Source organism: Pinus tabuliformis, chromosome 3_2 (assembly GCF_031772625.1).
Source record: "Pinus tabuliformis cultivar Carrire ecotype Pingquan chromosome 3_2, CPIR1, whole genome shotgun sequence".
Lineage (NCBI taxonomy): Eukaryota > Viridiplantae > Streptophyta > Pinopsida > Pinales > Pinaceae > Pinus > Pinus tabuliformis.
In genome coordinates, this window is record NC_142302.1 from 630,032,093 (window position 1) to 630,048,871 (window position 16,779).

The window sequence follows — 16,779 nt, forward strand, 5'->3', positions numbered from 1 at the left end:
TTTTCCATCCATCGCGTGAATGCTGGTTCACTTGTACTTACAAGTCTTGTTCTAGTAGCCCTGCATGAACTCATCTAGATATTATTCAAGAAATTAAAACATTATATTAAATTAAATCATACCTTACGAGATGGCTCTTCGTCATCACATCTTATTGTAGGTATCATCATCCTGCACACATATTTTAACATCTCCAAAAGATATCCATTATCAAGGGTCTCCATTCTTTTCAAAATTTCATCATAGTCTTCATATCTTTCAGAGATATTTCCTAGTCAAATCTTCTTGGTCTTTTGGATGTTGATTTCCTTCATCATGGTTGCATATCTCACAATATCTTCCCCCTCACACATTCCATAGCTTTCAATCAGAGTTTCCTTATTGTAGTCAATCACCTCATACTTCGTATGAGGACATATCGTTGATTTCATCTAGTGTGACTTATGCCTTCCTGCATCTTTTCAGAGGAAGAGATCTTTTTTCTCGTGATCATGTTTCTTAAGATAGAATAAAAGATCCATATTACTTGCAACCATACAACATGACATTATAATATTAAGCACAAGGATACATACCTTATTTTACCTTCAATTCATCAAGGCTTCTTTTAGCAGCGTCCTTGATTGAAGAGATCTTCAATCATTTGATCGTCTTTATGTTATAACATCATTATCTCATGGATTCCATAGGTTCAAATTCTTGTTGAAGTTCTTACTTCCTCTTTATATCAGAGAACCCTTCGATGAAGATTCCATATGAGAATTTTGAGGATCTTCTATATCCCCAATTGGCAGATGTTTCCTTCTTGACTCGATGTATGATGAGCCTTAGATGACTCCTTTCTTTTCTCCAATGTTCACTACGATTCCCAAGAGCTATATACCCTACATGTTTGTCTTCCATGGATTTTTTCCTTTGTTATTCTCATGGCAATGTCACAATATCTTGTTTCTAATGCTTCCATGATTCCATGATGCATCTTATTGTCATTGTCATATCTTATAACACAAGATTTAGGAGCTTATGATAGGACCCTTTATTGAGGGATATTATCTTACTCATAGGAGAGATTTTTTACTCCTTCTGTCCTTGGCCCTTTTCTTCATCTTCCTCCATCTTTCAGTGATACGATCTTCTAAAATATTTTAATAGCATTGAATCTTATATATACTTATTCTATCTTGTTTGAGGACCAACTTTACCTTTCCTTTCTATACATGGTTGAGTTCTTTTAACCTTCAATATTTTTGTCATAAATTTGTCTTTCTCTATCTGGCATAGAGAACACAAGTTGTTGAATAAGGTAACCTTCTTGTTCATGGATATTTGTTACCTTTCATATCAGTTAGAACGATGATGATTATTTTTCTTCCTAGATATTTTAAATGGGATCCTATGAAGATATCCTACATCCATTTTTACTCTCAAGAATAATAGATTCCATGTGACCTTCTTCATTGCATCTTTAGAGAATGAGTTTATCACCTACATCACTTTTATGTCCTCAATATTTCTATGTGAGGGGATATTTCATGAGTATCCCTTTCCATAAATTCAGTGGAGACTTATTGATACGTTTAATGACTTCAACTACTTAGAGTGTTATGTCTATCCTCTTTCCTCATGCAATGAATATTGTTGACCCATCCAACCTATAGATGTCTTTGCAATAATGAAGTCATTTAACCAAATATATAAATTTAAAAGATACTTACTTGTCATGTGAAGATGAAATATTCACCTTGATTTCTTTAATGATTGTTGAAGAAGATCCATTGATTCTTCCTTCGGATGAGATCCTCTATGAAATGGTATGAAGCTTACCTTCTTGCTTAAAATTTCTTCACCTTCAACATCTGATTCTTATGATTAGCAAACTATTGATGAACTTGAGATGGCATTATCTTGCTGTCACATAAGTGGATTATGGAATCTTGAAGCATTGTGTAGAACCATAGGGTCTTGATGTTGCTTGCCATGATGATCATTTTATAGTGGAGACCCACTCACCAAACACCTTCATTCTATATTGATATCCCTGTGGTATAGATTAAGACTATGAAAGGCATAAAAAAATGTTTTCATGAACTCAAGTTTTAAGTACTAGTGATCAAAACTTCATTATTTGACCGAGGTTGCTTAATCCTATTGTGGCACTGAGATATCAATAGTATAGTACTAATATTGTGAGTATTATAGACTGTTCAAGGTTGTATAGGAAAAAATTTGTTGTTGTTGTAGACTATTTTTCATAGACATGGTCCTTCAACCCTTAAACCTTTCTTTGATGTCTCTTTTTACTGCCTTTCCTTTGACATCACTACCTTATCTCTAATACTATGTTGAAGAATCTAGGGGATTTAGAATTAGTAGGATTCTTCTAGACTAGATAAAAAATTGTGAAATTCTTTTACAATTTATCTTAGATTGATCTTCTTCTTCTTATTAGTGTGTGTTTTTCCTTCATCAAACTGCTACCAAAACAAAGAGACAAGAACACAATATGTTTGCGTTTCTGCCAGGGACAAAAGTTCTCCTTCTTGAAGAGGAAAACCTGCACAAAATTATTCTTATATATATTCCAATTGACGAATACCAAGACCTTGAACCTTGACATACTATGTCACTTGAAGACCAAGATACCAATCATCTTTGAAGTCATTGCTAAGATTAATATCATAGTTGTACCAAAATTTTTTCTTCATCTAAATCACTACTACACCATGAGTGCTCCTTCATATAGATCATTGTTGCACTTACTGAGAACATCAATGCTACATTTCCGCAGAGATCTTCATTATGATATTATCTTCTTAGGGTTTATGATCATGACTATGTAAAATTTTTTGATAGAGTATTGCACTGAGATAATTTGTATGCTGAGATAGTGTACATCTTTGTGAGAGATGTTCATAAGGTATGCCAAGATTATGATTATATTCTAAAACAGAGATCTGAGACCTTCTTCCTTTCACCCATGATAGGACTTATACTTTTTTGGTATACATCTATAATTGCTTCATTTTTTTCATACTAACTTTTGGGATCCAACCTATAAACATCCAACAATCATGGTGAATTCAAGTCTCTTTTTTTTATCCGATCTTATAGATGAGTGTGAATTGACACCTTCATGTAATGTGGATTTTAGTCCCTTTTATTCATTGAATCATCTCAAAAAAATGAGAGTTATGTTCTTCCTACACAATTGTAGCCATCTAAACTTCAGTCATGCACCCATCTGAAATTATAGTCATACACCACATACGAAATTTTAGAGATTTCTGAAATTCTGTTGTGTAGTTTGGTGGATACCTTAGCTGGGTATTTATAGTAGTTCGTCCTCCATAGTTCAACTCACTTGAAAAAGTGAAGCATTGTGTCATTTATATGAGTTGACATGTCATATTTTAGTTGTTTAATTCATTTTTGCAAGCCGGAATGATCTCTTCATTGTTTTTCTTGTAGTCTTATTTTTTGAAGAATGGTGCTTGTCTTAAAGGGCTTCATGACACTGTTGACCCATGTGCATTGCATAAATTATCATAAAGAGATCTTTAACATAATATTGACTCTTTGACTTTCCTATACCTATGGAAGGAGAAAGAAACTCATTCATATAATTTTATAAAAATAATATTTATTTTTCTTGACAAGTAAAATGATCAAAATTAAATTGACAAATACTGAACCTAGTTACACTTTTCTTCAACATAATGAAGGGAGGGAGGGATAGAGAGGTATAAAATTTGTAGAGAGAGAGAGAGAGAGAGGGTAGAAAATGAGAGAATGAGAGAGGAGAAGTGAGCAGGAGAGAGACAAGGTGAAAGGGGGTGACAAAGAGATATGCATAAATCTATAAGGTTAGAGAGAGGTGAAGATGACAGAGAAAGAGTGAGAGAGATAGGGGAGAGAGAGTGAATGAGGGAGTGAGGGGTACATATAGAAGAAGAGAGAAAGGGAGATGGAGGAAAATATTGATGTGGGAGTTAGAGGATGAGAGAGAAGGGAGAACAGAGAGAGGCACATACATGGAAATATAGAGGGTTGGGGGTAAAGATGGGGAGAGAGGAAGGACGGATGAGACAAATGAAGAGCAATAGATAGAATATATATATAGAGAGAGAGTGGTGGTGGAATATATATATATATATATATATATATATATATATATATATATATATATATATATATATATAGAGAGAGAGAGAGAGAGAGAGAGAGAGAGAGAGAGAGAGAGAGAGAGAGAGAGAGAGAGAGAGAGAGAGGAGGGGGGATTTGTGACAACCCTAGGTTAAATTTTCATGTAATAAAGTTAATAAAGACAAAATAATACCAAGGTCATTGGACATGTATTCCAAGTTGAATTTTGGTAAAATTATCCTGGTGGGCATCACTTATTGTTTAAAATGGCTAAGGGGAAATCGGTAAAGGCATTATCAAAGGAATTATAGGGATTTTATTTATAAAGAAATAAAGGAAACTAGGAGAAAACGGAGGTGAAAGGTCACAAGTTTCATGTGAGGAGAAAATTGAAGGAAAATGGAGGAAAAACAAAAAAATTAGAGGCAACGATAATAATACAACATGAAATCATAAATTTGGGGTATTTTTAATAGCTGAGTCTTGGAATTTGTTTCAAGAGAGGAAAAGAGAACCAAGAGGAGAAGGAAAGAAGGCAAGAAAAAAGGGAGAAGAGAAGGAAAGGAAGGACAAGAAAGAAATGGAGAGCAAGGATTAAGCAATGGAAAGTTGGATCAAGCTGCTTCAATGGGAATACTTACAGATAACATGTTACATATATGATTTCCTAGTTGGCTTTGGAATGCATGGTACATGCATGTGTGTATTTAGTTCATTTCCTATCATTGGCATGGTTTTTTCTTAGTTGGGCAGTGGTTTCAGCCTTGCATTTCCATTACTAGATAGTGATGGTGTCATGGGATTTAGTCTTGGTTAAGCTTTGGATTTCTGGAAGGTTTTTGATATGAGTGAAGTGGTCCCAGGAAAATCCCAAGGGTTGGGGATGGAGATTGTTTTCTCTGGGAAGCGCTCAACAGGTGGGTGGAGACAGGAAAATTTGTTAAGGGATGGTGAAGGAATTCCAAGCATCCAAGTTTGGTTTGGTTTTGTGATCTCGAGACTGTTTCAGGTGAGATCAAGGTAGGGTGAGGGTGGAGGTGGTTTAACCTCTGGATTCCCTTTTTTTTTTATGGATTGGTTTATCCCATGAGATCCCACATTCATTCTTAGAATATGGCACAAGGATGATTCACTGAATGAGATATTTAGTTCAACCCAATCTATGGTCAGGTGGTACATGCATATCCCTGACATGGTTGCCTTTTCCATATGTTAATAATAGTTTCCTCTTGTATTTTATGAGTAAATGTAATTTTTATGATGTGGCTTTAATGGTTGTTCTATCATTGTTATTTATTTGGTTAAATGTTTTTTATAAGCATGGTTTTATGGTAGATTATAATCATCTTTGAAGTCACTGCTGAGATTAATATCACAGCTGTACCAAAATTTCTTCTTAATCTAAATCACTGCTACACCATGAGTGCTCCTACATCTAGATCATTCTTTCACTTACTAAGAACATCACTACTTCATTTCCATAAAGATCTTCACTCTATCTACAAGGTCATCATACCATTCTTCATTATGAGCTTATCTTCGTAGGGTTTATGATCATGACTATATAAAATATGTTGATAGAGTATTGCAATGAGATAATTTGTTTGTTGAGATAGTGTACATATTTGTGAGAGATGTTCATAAGGGATGCCAAGATTATGATCGTATTCTGAAACAGAGATCCGAGACCTTTTTCCTTTCACCCATGCTAGGACTTATACTTTTATGGTATACATCTGTAATTGCTTCACTGTTTGTCATCCTAATTTTTATGATCCCACCTATAAACATCCAACAACCATTGTGAATTCGAGTCTCTGTCCTTATCCAATCTCGTAGATGAGTGTGAATTGATACCTTCACGTAATGTGGATTATAGTCCTTGCTCTTCACTGAATCATCTTAGAAAAATGTGAGTTATGTTCTTCCTACGCAACTGTAACCATCCAAAATTCAGTCACGCACCCATCCAAAATTACAGTCATACACCACATATGAAATTTCAAAGATGACTGAAATTATTTTGTGTAGTTTTGCGGATACCTTGGCTAGGTATTTATAGTAGTTCGTCATCTATAGTTCAGATGACTTGAACAAGTGAAGCATTATGTCATTTATATGAGCTGACATGTCATCTTTTAGTTGTTTAATTCATTTTTGCAGTCCAACATGATGTACTCTTCATTGTTTTTCTCGTAGTCTTATTTATTGAAGAATGGTGCTTGTCTTGAAGGGCTTCATGACACTAGGTTGAACCATGTGCATTGCATAAATGCTCATAAAGATATGTTTAACATAATATTGACTCTTTGACTTTCCTAGACCTATGAAATGAGCAAGAAACTCATTCATATAATTTTATAAAAATAATATTTATTTTTCCTGACAAGTAAAATGATCAAAATTAAATTGACAAATATTGAACCGAGTTACACTTTTATTCAATGTAATGAAGGCAGGGAGGGATAGAGAGATAGAAACATTGTAGAGAGAGAGAGAGAGAGAGGGTAGAAAATGAGAGAATGAGAGAGGAGAAGTAAGCAGGAGAGAGAGAGAGAAGGAAAAGGGGGTGACAAAGAGATATACATAAATCTAGAAGGTTAGAGAGCAACAAAGATGACAGAGAGAGAGTGAGAGAGGTGGGGGAGAGAGTGTGAATGAGGAAGTGAGGGGTACATATAGAAGAAGAGAGAGAGGGATATGGAGGAAAATATTGAGGTGGGAGTTAGAGGATGAGAGACAGGGGAGAAGAGAGAGAGGAATGAAAGAAGAGACAAATGAAGAGAAATAAGAGAGATATATAGAGAGAGCGAATGGTCGGGAAGATATATATATATATATATATATATATATATATATATATATATATATATATATATATATATATATATATATATATATATATATATATATATATATATATAGATAGAGAGAGAGAGAGAGAGAGAGAGAGAGAGAGAGAGGATATGTGATAACCCCAAGTTAAAATTTCATGTAATAAAGTTAATAAAGGAAAAATAATGCCAAGTTCATGGGACATGTATTCCAAGTTGAATGTTGGGAAAATTATCCTAGTGGGAATCACTTGTTGTTTAATATGGATAAGGGGGAATCAGTAAAGGGATTGCCAAAGGAATTATAGGAATTTTATTTATAAAGAAATAAAGGAAATTAGGAGAAAAGGGAGGTGAAAGGTCAAAAGTTTCATGTGAGGAGAAAATTGAAGGAAAATGGAGGAAAAACAAAGAAATTAGAGGCAACAATAATAATACAACATGAAATCATAAATTTGGGGTATTTTTGTGAGTTGAGTCTTGGAATTTGTTTCAAGAGAGGAAAAGAGAACCAAGAGGAGAAAGAAAGAAAGCAAGCAGAAAGGGAGAAGATGAGGAAAGGAAGGACAATAAAGAAATGGAAAGCAAGGATCAAGCAATGGAAAGTTGGATCAAGTGGCTTCAATGGGAATACTTGCAAGTAACATGTTACATATATGATTTCCTAGTTGGCTTTGGCATGCATGGTACATGCATGTGTATTTAGTTCATTTCCTATCATTGGCATGGGCTTTTCTTAGTTGGACAATGGTTTTAGCCTTGCATTTCCATTACTCGATAGTCATGGTGTCATGGGATTTAATCTTGGTTGAGCTTTGGATTTCTGAAAGGTTTTGGATACAGGTGAAGTAGTCTCAGGAAAATAACAAGGGTTGGGGGTGGATAATGTTTTCTCTAGGAATCCCTCAACAAGTGGGTGGAGATAGGAAAATTCCTCAAGGGATGGTGAAGGAATTCCAAGGCATCCAAGTTTTGTTTGATTTTGTGATCTCGAGACTAGTTTAGGTGAGATCACAGTAGGGTGAGGGTGGAGGTGGTTTAACCTATGGATTCCCTTGGTTCTTTATGGATTGGGTTATCCCATGAGATCCCACATTCATGCTTAGAATATGTCACAAGGATGATTCGCTGAATGAGAGATTTGGTTCAACCCAATCTATGGTCAGGTGGTACATGCATGTACTTGACATGGTTAACATTTCCATATCTTAATAATAGTTTCCTCTTGTATTTTATGAGTAAATGTAATTGTTATGATGTGGATTTAATGGTTGTTCTATCATTGTTATTTATTTGGTTAAATGTTTTTTATAAGCATGGTTTTATGACATATTATAATCATGGACCTTATCAACTTTGTTTGGAAAACAAATGGTTACTGAATGTGTGACATAATAGATGTTATGAAAACTATTATGAGAGATAATTAGACCTTCTTTATGATTCTATGATAATTTTAAGATATTTATGTTCAAATATGCATGCATGACCTATATATTTCATGTTCACCATGTATTTTTCAGGATGATTGTCATGGCTAGGTCATGTTAGGTCAAGTCTGTGTCTAATTTTTGTGTTAATATCGTTATCATTGTGTCATTTATTATTCTAGAAATTTCTATCAAGTCATGGGCAGAGGTATGGATCCTAGCCCTAAAAAAGTGGCCCAGGTTTTGGAGTCACACATAGATAACTAGGTAATTTAGACTGCCATTGCTTGGAGGCAGGTTCATCCATGTTACTGGAGGCTTATAGTCACTCACTTTCCTTGTTGTGCAAGTGATTGGGTGTCCATCTCACTCAAAACTCAAGTTGGCTTAGGGTTTTGGCACATGGAGTGGTGGGTTAGCTCCTGGGGGTCCTGTAGCTCCTAAGGAAGGCTAACACAGTTTTGGTTCGTCAATTCTACTTCCTTAATTGTACTTAGGGAGTTCATTCATGTCATAGTAGCCCTTCTATAATGTTTACCCCGATAAGATAGTGAAAGTGGGTAGATGTGGGATGTGGCATTACGGAGTGGTATCAAAGCATGGTTCAATACTTGGACCGAATGGGCTAGATGTATGTGTTTATGCATGCAATGTCAAGGTTATGGTTGACTTGCATGAGGTCATGGTATGTAGTTGGTATTGTCACACATGATGTTGGAATATTGATATGATTGTGATTATACATGTATTGTGTAAATATGGACTAAATGTTGAGATGAGATAAGCCTCCCCTAAACGTCATTGGGGTATGATTGTGATTAAGGTATCTATTTGGTTTATATGACGTGACATGCTTGCAGGAAGAAGAGAATCAAAGATGACAAGAAAAATGGTGGACTATAGTTCACATGAATCTCCCTAAATATCAGTATGGTAGCAAGGAGATGAGTATTCTCTTTATATAGCAAACACATTGAGGAGTTTGAGGGCAGAGAACAAAAGTTGCAAGGAATATAATGACAGGTCGGTTGAGCCTCAAGAAATACTAGCAATGGCTTAAGAAAAGAAATAAGATGTTAATGCAATGATCCCTTATATTTTTTCACACATGTAAAGACAGGGACAATTAATGATTAGCCAAGAATAGAAAGAGAAGACTAATGGGGAATTTGCTAGCAAGTCTCGATCAAGATACATGTCAGATAGAGGGGACATAGTCAAAGGTGGAAAATACTTGGATACGCCTAACAATAGGATTGATATGTATAGTTTTCATTCTAGTTCCTCATCTTGGAGAAATCATCGCCATCATCCTTATAGGTGAAGTGAGTACTTTCCTGAGGAGTTCAAGAAATTCAAGCCCCCTACATTTGGCGGAGAGATGAAGAAGTCAGAAGATGCAAAGGTGTCATTCCCTCGGATGAACAAATTATTTAGATTGCATAACTATTCAAAGAACATGAAAGCCAAGATAACTACTTTCAGTCTTAAACGGAAACCATATATATGGTTGGAATATATGAAGAATATCAAAGGAATTTGAGAAGAAGAGTTCACTTGGGATGAGTTTGAGAGACACTTCAAGGAGAAGTACCTATCTGAAAGGTATTATGATGACAGAGCTAAGACAATTTATGAGTTGCAGATGGGTTCTATGAAAGATGATGAGTATACTAACATGTTTCAAGGGTTGTTGAGGTATGTGCCTTAGCTCATCGCTGATAAAGAAATGATTCAAAGGTTCATCAGTGGGTTTCTAGTAGCATATAGAGACCAAATTGAGTTTAATGAGACTCGGTCACTAGAGGAAGCCATCAGGAAACTGGAGCATTGTTATGAGAAATAAAATTGTAAAAATGAGCTTGTCTAATCAATTTAGTGTCCTAAATTGCTCTACATAAATTATCAATCTGGGCATCGTAAGCTAATGAAGTGTGGTGCACTATATGTGCTTAGTTAATCTTTTTCTTACTTCATTGTTTTATAGTGTATGATGTTTTTGGGGGTTTTGTTTCTTATGCTTAAGGAAATTAATCTAAGAAAGAAAAGTTATGCTTCTAGATGAAATCTCTAAATGTTAATGGACAACTAAATATAATGAATTTTAATGTTAAAATCTAATTTCTAAAGAAGGGAGAAAAGGAAATGAACATTAGATAAAAACAAAACAAAACTTTGAATAGTTAGATTAATCTAAGCTGGCAAAATGCCTATGAAATGAAAGCAAAAATGATAACAGTTAAATGAAGTGTTTTATCACTCCACTATACAATTTTGGGAGAACTACCTCCTTGTGATAGCATTTGGAGGGATCCAATACTTCATTGTTCTAAAATTGAAAATGAAATTGTAACAAACTTAAACAAAAGACGAAGACTGAAAGTGAAATTGTAACTAATCTACTATAACAGTTAAATGAAGTGTTTTATCACTCGACTATACAATTTTGGGAGAACTACCTCCTTGTTATAGAATTTGGAGGGATTAAATACTTCATTGTTCTAAAACTGAAAATGAAAGTGCAACAAAATTAAATACAAAACATGTAAAGGAAAACTAATCTATTTTGTGCTCAAATGCTCCAAGCATCAATTGGAAAATACTTTCTTGGACTATTTTGCTAAGCATATATTACACAGTTAATTAAATTTGCATGAATGTAAAATCTAAACTATTAAACTTGAAAACAATAAAATGACATACTTGAATGAAATCAAAGCAAAACTACAAAATAAAATCTACTCTACCTTATATTCTAATATGCTCCATGACATCTACTTCACATCTGCTTCCATGTTGGGAACATCAAAGCTTGATCAAATTCTTCATAATTACAAAGTACAACAAGTTGAGCTAACAAAAGTTTACAAAAGCTTTGCAAAGCTACCAAATGAAGGAGAGAGATCTCCTATTTATACAAAAGGATGAGAAGTGATCTCATTAATGAGAGTCCATGAATCTCTTCGTATACCTCTAGAGTTTTAATCAAAATAGGAAATGATAAGACACATGTCTTCTTAGACTTTCAATACAAATAGTAAATGTGACACATATCCTCATGATCCTTTCCACTTAAATTCGAATTTGGCCTTAGGATTCCATACAAAGGTCTTCTAGAAGCTTCCTTTTCACCTAAACATGTCAACAATCTCATCCCACTTGTTAGGTATAAGCATATGCACATTATTTTCTAATTTTTAACCACAAATTTACTTAAAAATGCTAAGAATTAATAAAGTTTGGAAAAACATAATTGTGACCCAATAATGATGAAAGTGAGATGAATGTAATGACATGGTAGTGAAATGAAGGTGATATGGAGGTGATATAATGGATATGGTAGTGAAAGTGTAATGGAAGTGAATGACAATTTCAAGACCCAACATACCCCCCAACTGAAGCTATTGCATGTCCTCATGGAATATATATTACATTAATTATTTTGATCCTTGAGCTTTGGCTTGAGTTTGCATGTTATCATTTGATAACTTCATACTTCTACAAAGTGTTTTACTTGAATTGCAACATGGTTGGTTCTTGTGTTACAACCATATTTTGTTGTTGCATTCAATTTTGATTTTTGAGCATTGCATAATGATAATTTGATTATTGTTGCAAAGTATATCTTTATTATATTGCATCATGGTTGGTTCTTGTGTGATAATCATGATTGTGTTTGTATCCAATTATCCTTTAAGCACTTTTGAAAAGCCATTATATGCTCATAATAATAATGTAATAGTTAATATATTTTGGAAATATGTGGGCTTCTGAATATGATGTGGACATGGAAAGATATGAATATGAATGTATTCCCCCCCCCCCAAATTGATGGTATTGGCAATTTTATGAAATGAGGAAGAGAAACGTTTTTCCAACAATTATCATTCTAGATTTTTATCGAATTCTATGGTAAAAAGTTAGAAAATGACGTACCTTAACTTACACTTTGGAAATAGATGAGTTGTATGTGTGGTGGCTAAAAAATTTTGATCATAGTCTTCTTCCAGTGGCTGGACAAAAAGATTCATGGTTAAAAGAGTCAAGATGACATTCTATTGCTTCTACTAAAACTTGTTGAATCTGCTCCAAAATGCTAAAAATAATAGTCTTCATGTCTTCAAAACTCATTGGCACAATTCCTACTATGTGAATAGATGTTCTGATGTCGAACATTGCAGGAAATTGTTGACTTAGTGGCCATTAATGGATGCCACTAGTCAACACAAGAACTTTCACCACTGATGACAATGAGAGTCAAGATGCCCAAACACATCTTGCTAGGTACGAATAAATTTTTCGATGTCGAGTGACCTAGAAGATCTGATGAGCAAGGGACATTAATGTATTCCCATTGTTCGTCGGCATGAGGACTTTCCATTAAGGCATGCAAGCCTCAAGGTGTTTTTGAAAGGGATTTAGACTCAAAGGACTATGGACTCAGTAATTTTCATTGAAGCAGGGCTTATTTGCGAAATTAAAATGATAGGAAAGGGAAAATGAAAATGGAAGATGGCAATGGAAAGTAGTAATGGCAATGGGAAATAAGCATGTAACTGAGCCTCTTGCTTTTATTTGTGGGTTAGTAGTGGACAAAAACTAATGGAATGAGTATGTGAATGTAAGTGGAAAATATGAAGGGAAATGAGGTGAATGGTTTATTATGAAGTATGGATGTAATGGAGACAATAGTATTCGAAAGTTTTGCAAGTTCCTAGATCTGATTTTGCATTAGCATGTGCTCATGCATTGATGTTTTTTCTTTGTTGCTGATCATCCTCTTATGAAACAAATTGGTCTCTTAAGAGAGACACTATTCACTTATAGTTATTTGTCTTTCCTCCTAGAACTTGCAAAAAAAAACTAATACTTCTTCTACAATGGAATGTAATACTATCAAAAGAGAGAGGTGATCAATCTCTCTAGTTATGATATTTACACACAAAACTAAGAATCCATATTAATGACACAAGTTCACGAAGGAAAACAAAAAGAATTTATACCTGCTTTGGAATTAGTGACTCAAGTTAATTGTTATATCTTTTGAGAAATTTCTTCATTCTTGACTATTTCAAACTCTGATGATAACTTCCTCATTTTGTAGATCTCGTTCAGATCTTTCCAACGATGCTTAAATCATTGAATTTTGATTTCGTATGAGAAGTCTAATTTGAACAGTGAGGTTTTTCAGCAGCAGAATTGATGTTTAGCTTCGGAATGGCTTTCTAGCTGCAGAACGTGCACAGTTTCTATAGCTAAAAATATTGAACAAAAAGTTAGCTATGCATTTCTCATCATCAATCCAAAATTAATCAATACCTTCCAGAAAAGTGAGCAAATATTCTACTCATTCATTAATTCAGTTTTTTTTTTTTTTTTTTATTTTTTTTTTCTATTTTTATACCTTTGAACCTTTTGTTTTGTTTTTCATTTTTCTCCCTAAAGTCAGGAAGATCATGCGGCGACATAGTGATAACACACACCTCAAAATTCCTGCCCTGATGTTTCCAAGCTACCTATGTAGTCATTTTTCCCTCTTGACACTTGGAACCTGCAAAAGCATGAAAGTAGTTGTGGAAAAACTGATTAGTTGCGTAATGTAGCTGTGTTCTGTAGCTAAAAGATATTCAAGACATCAGATTTTTTATTTAAGTTATTGGAAAAGAGATTTTATGCCGCCAAGCACTAGGAGGAAAGTCCAAGACTATAGCTGGTGCATAAGACCAATCACTCATGAGCCTATGTTCTATGCTATTCTTCAAAATTTCCTTCACTATTTAAGAAATGAGTGACTACGTAAAGAGGACTATGTATGTGCAGTCAAACAATTGATAAGAAAAAAAGAATATGGATATTGAATGGCAGAATAAATGGATGTAAAAATTACTATAAGTATGGGATGAAATGACTATTCATGTAGGGTTTACAAAACAGAGTAGCTGCATGCATACGATGTGTGGAAATAGAGAAACTGGAATGGTTATACACGTAAACAAAGTGACTGTTATACACAGAGCATACGAGAATAGATTGATTATGTGTACAGAATGCATGAAATGTGTAAAAAACGGAGTGATTGTATGCATAAAAAGGCATTTGACAAGTGTGCGGGAGAAGTCTAGTTGAGTCAAAAACAAAGATTCATCATTCATCATGAGACCAGTTGGCATTTAAGATGGGATGCATGGTGTAATCAGTCTGAATCGAATTAGACTCTTTAGATTGAATGCCACAACACGATTAGTTTTCAAATCGAATTTCCCTTCCTCAAACGTGTCATGTTCAAACAATGTTCCCAAAGCGTGCCATGTTCAAACAACACTCTGTTCATTTAATAAAATTCATTTTCCCTCACGTAGCATGCCAAATGGGGTTTCAGAGAACCAAAAAATTCTCCGGAACTGTTGCAAAATTATCCAAACCATTTCTCGGATATCTAATTGACCCCATTCCCGAAAAACCCATGTTTTCTTTTCCTAATTCATTTTTATTTGGCTGGAATTTGTGTTTTAAAATTTGACGTTTTTGTTAGTTTTGCGTTTTTTGGCAAATGCGTCTTCTGTCAAGAATGCAATTTCAGCACAGAAAATAGCAAATGAACGGTGATCTAAAAGCTTGCACATCATCTTAGCGGGAACTTTTCAAGGACACCCGGAAGGGATGCGCCAAGTCTAAAGGTAGTCCCTTTCGATCTGTAATCTTTCGTAAACACATCCTGTTGATTGCTGTCTATCATGCCATTTTTTTTTAATGTCAAATATTTTATTGAATTTGATTGTTGTTGCAGGGCCGAGCAATGGCCGAAAAATGTAGTGACTATGTGACTGAAAGGAATACATGTCAGTGAATGACCTCCATATAAGAAATGCAAAGATTTACTATGTCCACCATAACTTCAAGAAATGCAGAGATTGTTTTATTATGTGAAACATGGATATTTTTTTTTCTTTTTTTTTTTTAAATAAAATTACATATGTTATATTTTCAAAAATTAAGAATATATATATATATATATATATATATATATATATATATATATATATATATATATATATATATATATATATATATATAATATATAATATGACTAAGAAAAATAATAAATTTATTTTATTTATTTTTTAATGAATTGTTAATTAAAATTATATATATATTTTCAAAGAATTTAAAAATATACATCTATATTTTATTAAACAAAACAATTTATTGAAATTAATGTTTTCCATTGAATCAAATGAAATGATGTATATATATATATATATATAACATAAAAAAATCTTTTTCAGATCACACAAAGTGCAGGAGGAGAGTATACTCGAGAAATTATTAATTTATTTTAGATGTAAGAAATAAGGTCTCCTAATTACACTTCCCTAACAACGGCACCAAAATGTCTAGTCAAGTTAGTGTCCTAAATTTCTCTACATAAATTATCAATCCGGGTATCATAATTTGATGAAGTGTGGTGCACTATATGTGCTTAGTTAACCTTTTTCTTACTTCGTTGTTTTATAGTTTATGTTGTTTTTGGGGTTTTGTTTCTTATGCTTAAGGAAATTAATCTAAGAAAGAAAAGTTATGCTTCTAGATGAAATCTCTAAATGTTAATGGACAACTAAATCTAATGACTTTTAATGTTAAAATCTAATTTCTAAAGAAGGGAGAAAAGGAAATAAACATTAGATAAAAACAAATCAAAACTTTGAATAGTTAGATTAATCTAAGCAGAAAAAATGTCTATGAAATGAAAGAAAAAATGATAACATCTAAATAAAGTGTTTTGTCATTCCACTATACAATTATGAGAACTACCTCCTTGTAATAGCATTTGGAGGGATCCAATACTTCATTGTTCTAAAACTGAAAATGAAGTTGCAAAAAACTTAAATGAAAGACTAAGACTGAAAGTGAAATTGCAACTAATCTACTATAATAGCTAAAATGAAGTTTTATCACTCGACTATACAATTTTGGGAGAACTACCTCCTTGTGATAGCATTTGGAGGGATTCGATACTTCATTGTTCTAAAATTGAAAATGAAATTGCAACAAAATTAAATACAAAACATGTAAAAGAAAACTAATCTACTGTGTGCTCAAATGCTCCAAGCACCGATTGAAAAATACTTTCTTGGACTATTTTGCTAACCATAGATTACACAGTTAGTTAAATCTACAATCAACCGGTTGAACACACTTGCATGAATTAAACTTGTATGAATGTAAAATATAAACTATTAAACTTGAAAAAAAAAATGACATAATTGAATGAAATCAAAGCAAAACTACAAAATAAAATCTACTCTACCTTACATTTTAATATGCTCCATGACATCTGCTTCACATCTCCTTCCATGTTGGGAACATCAAAG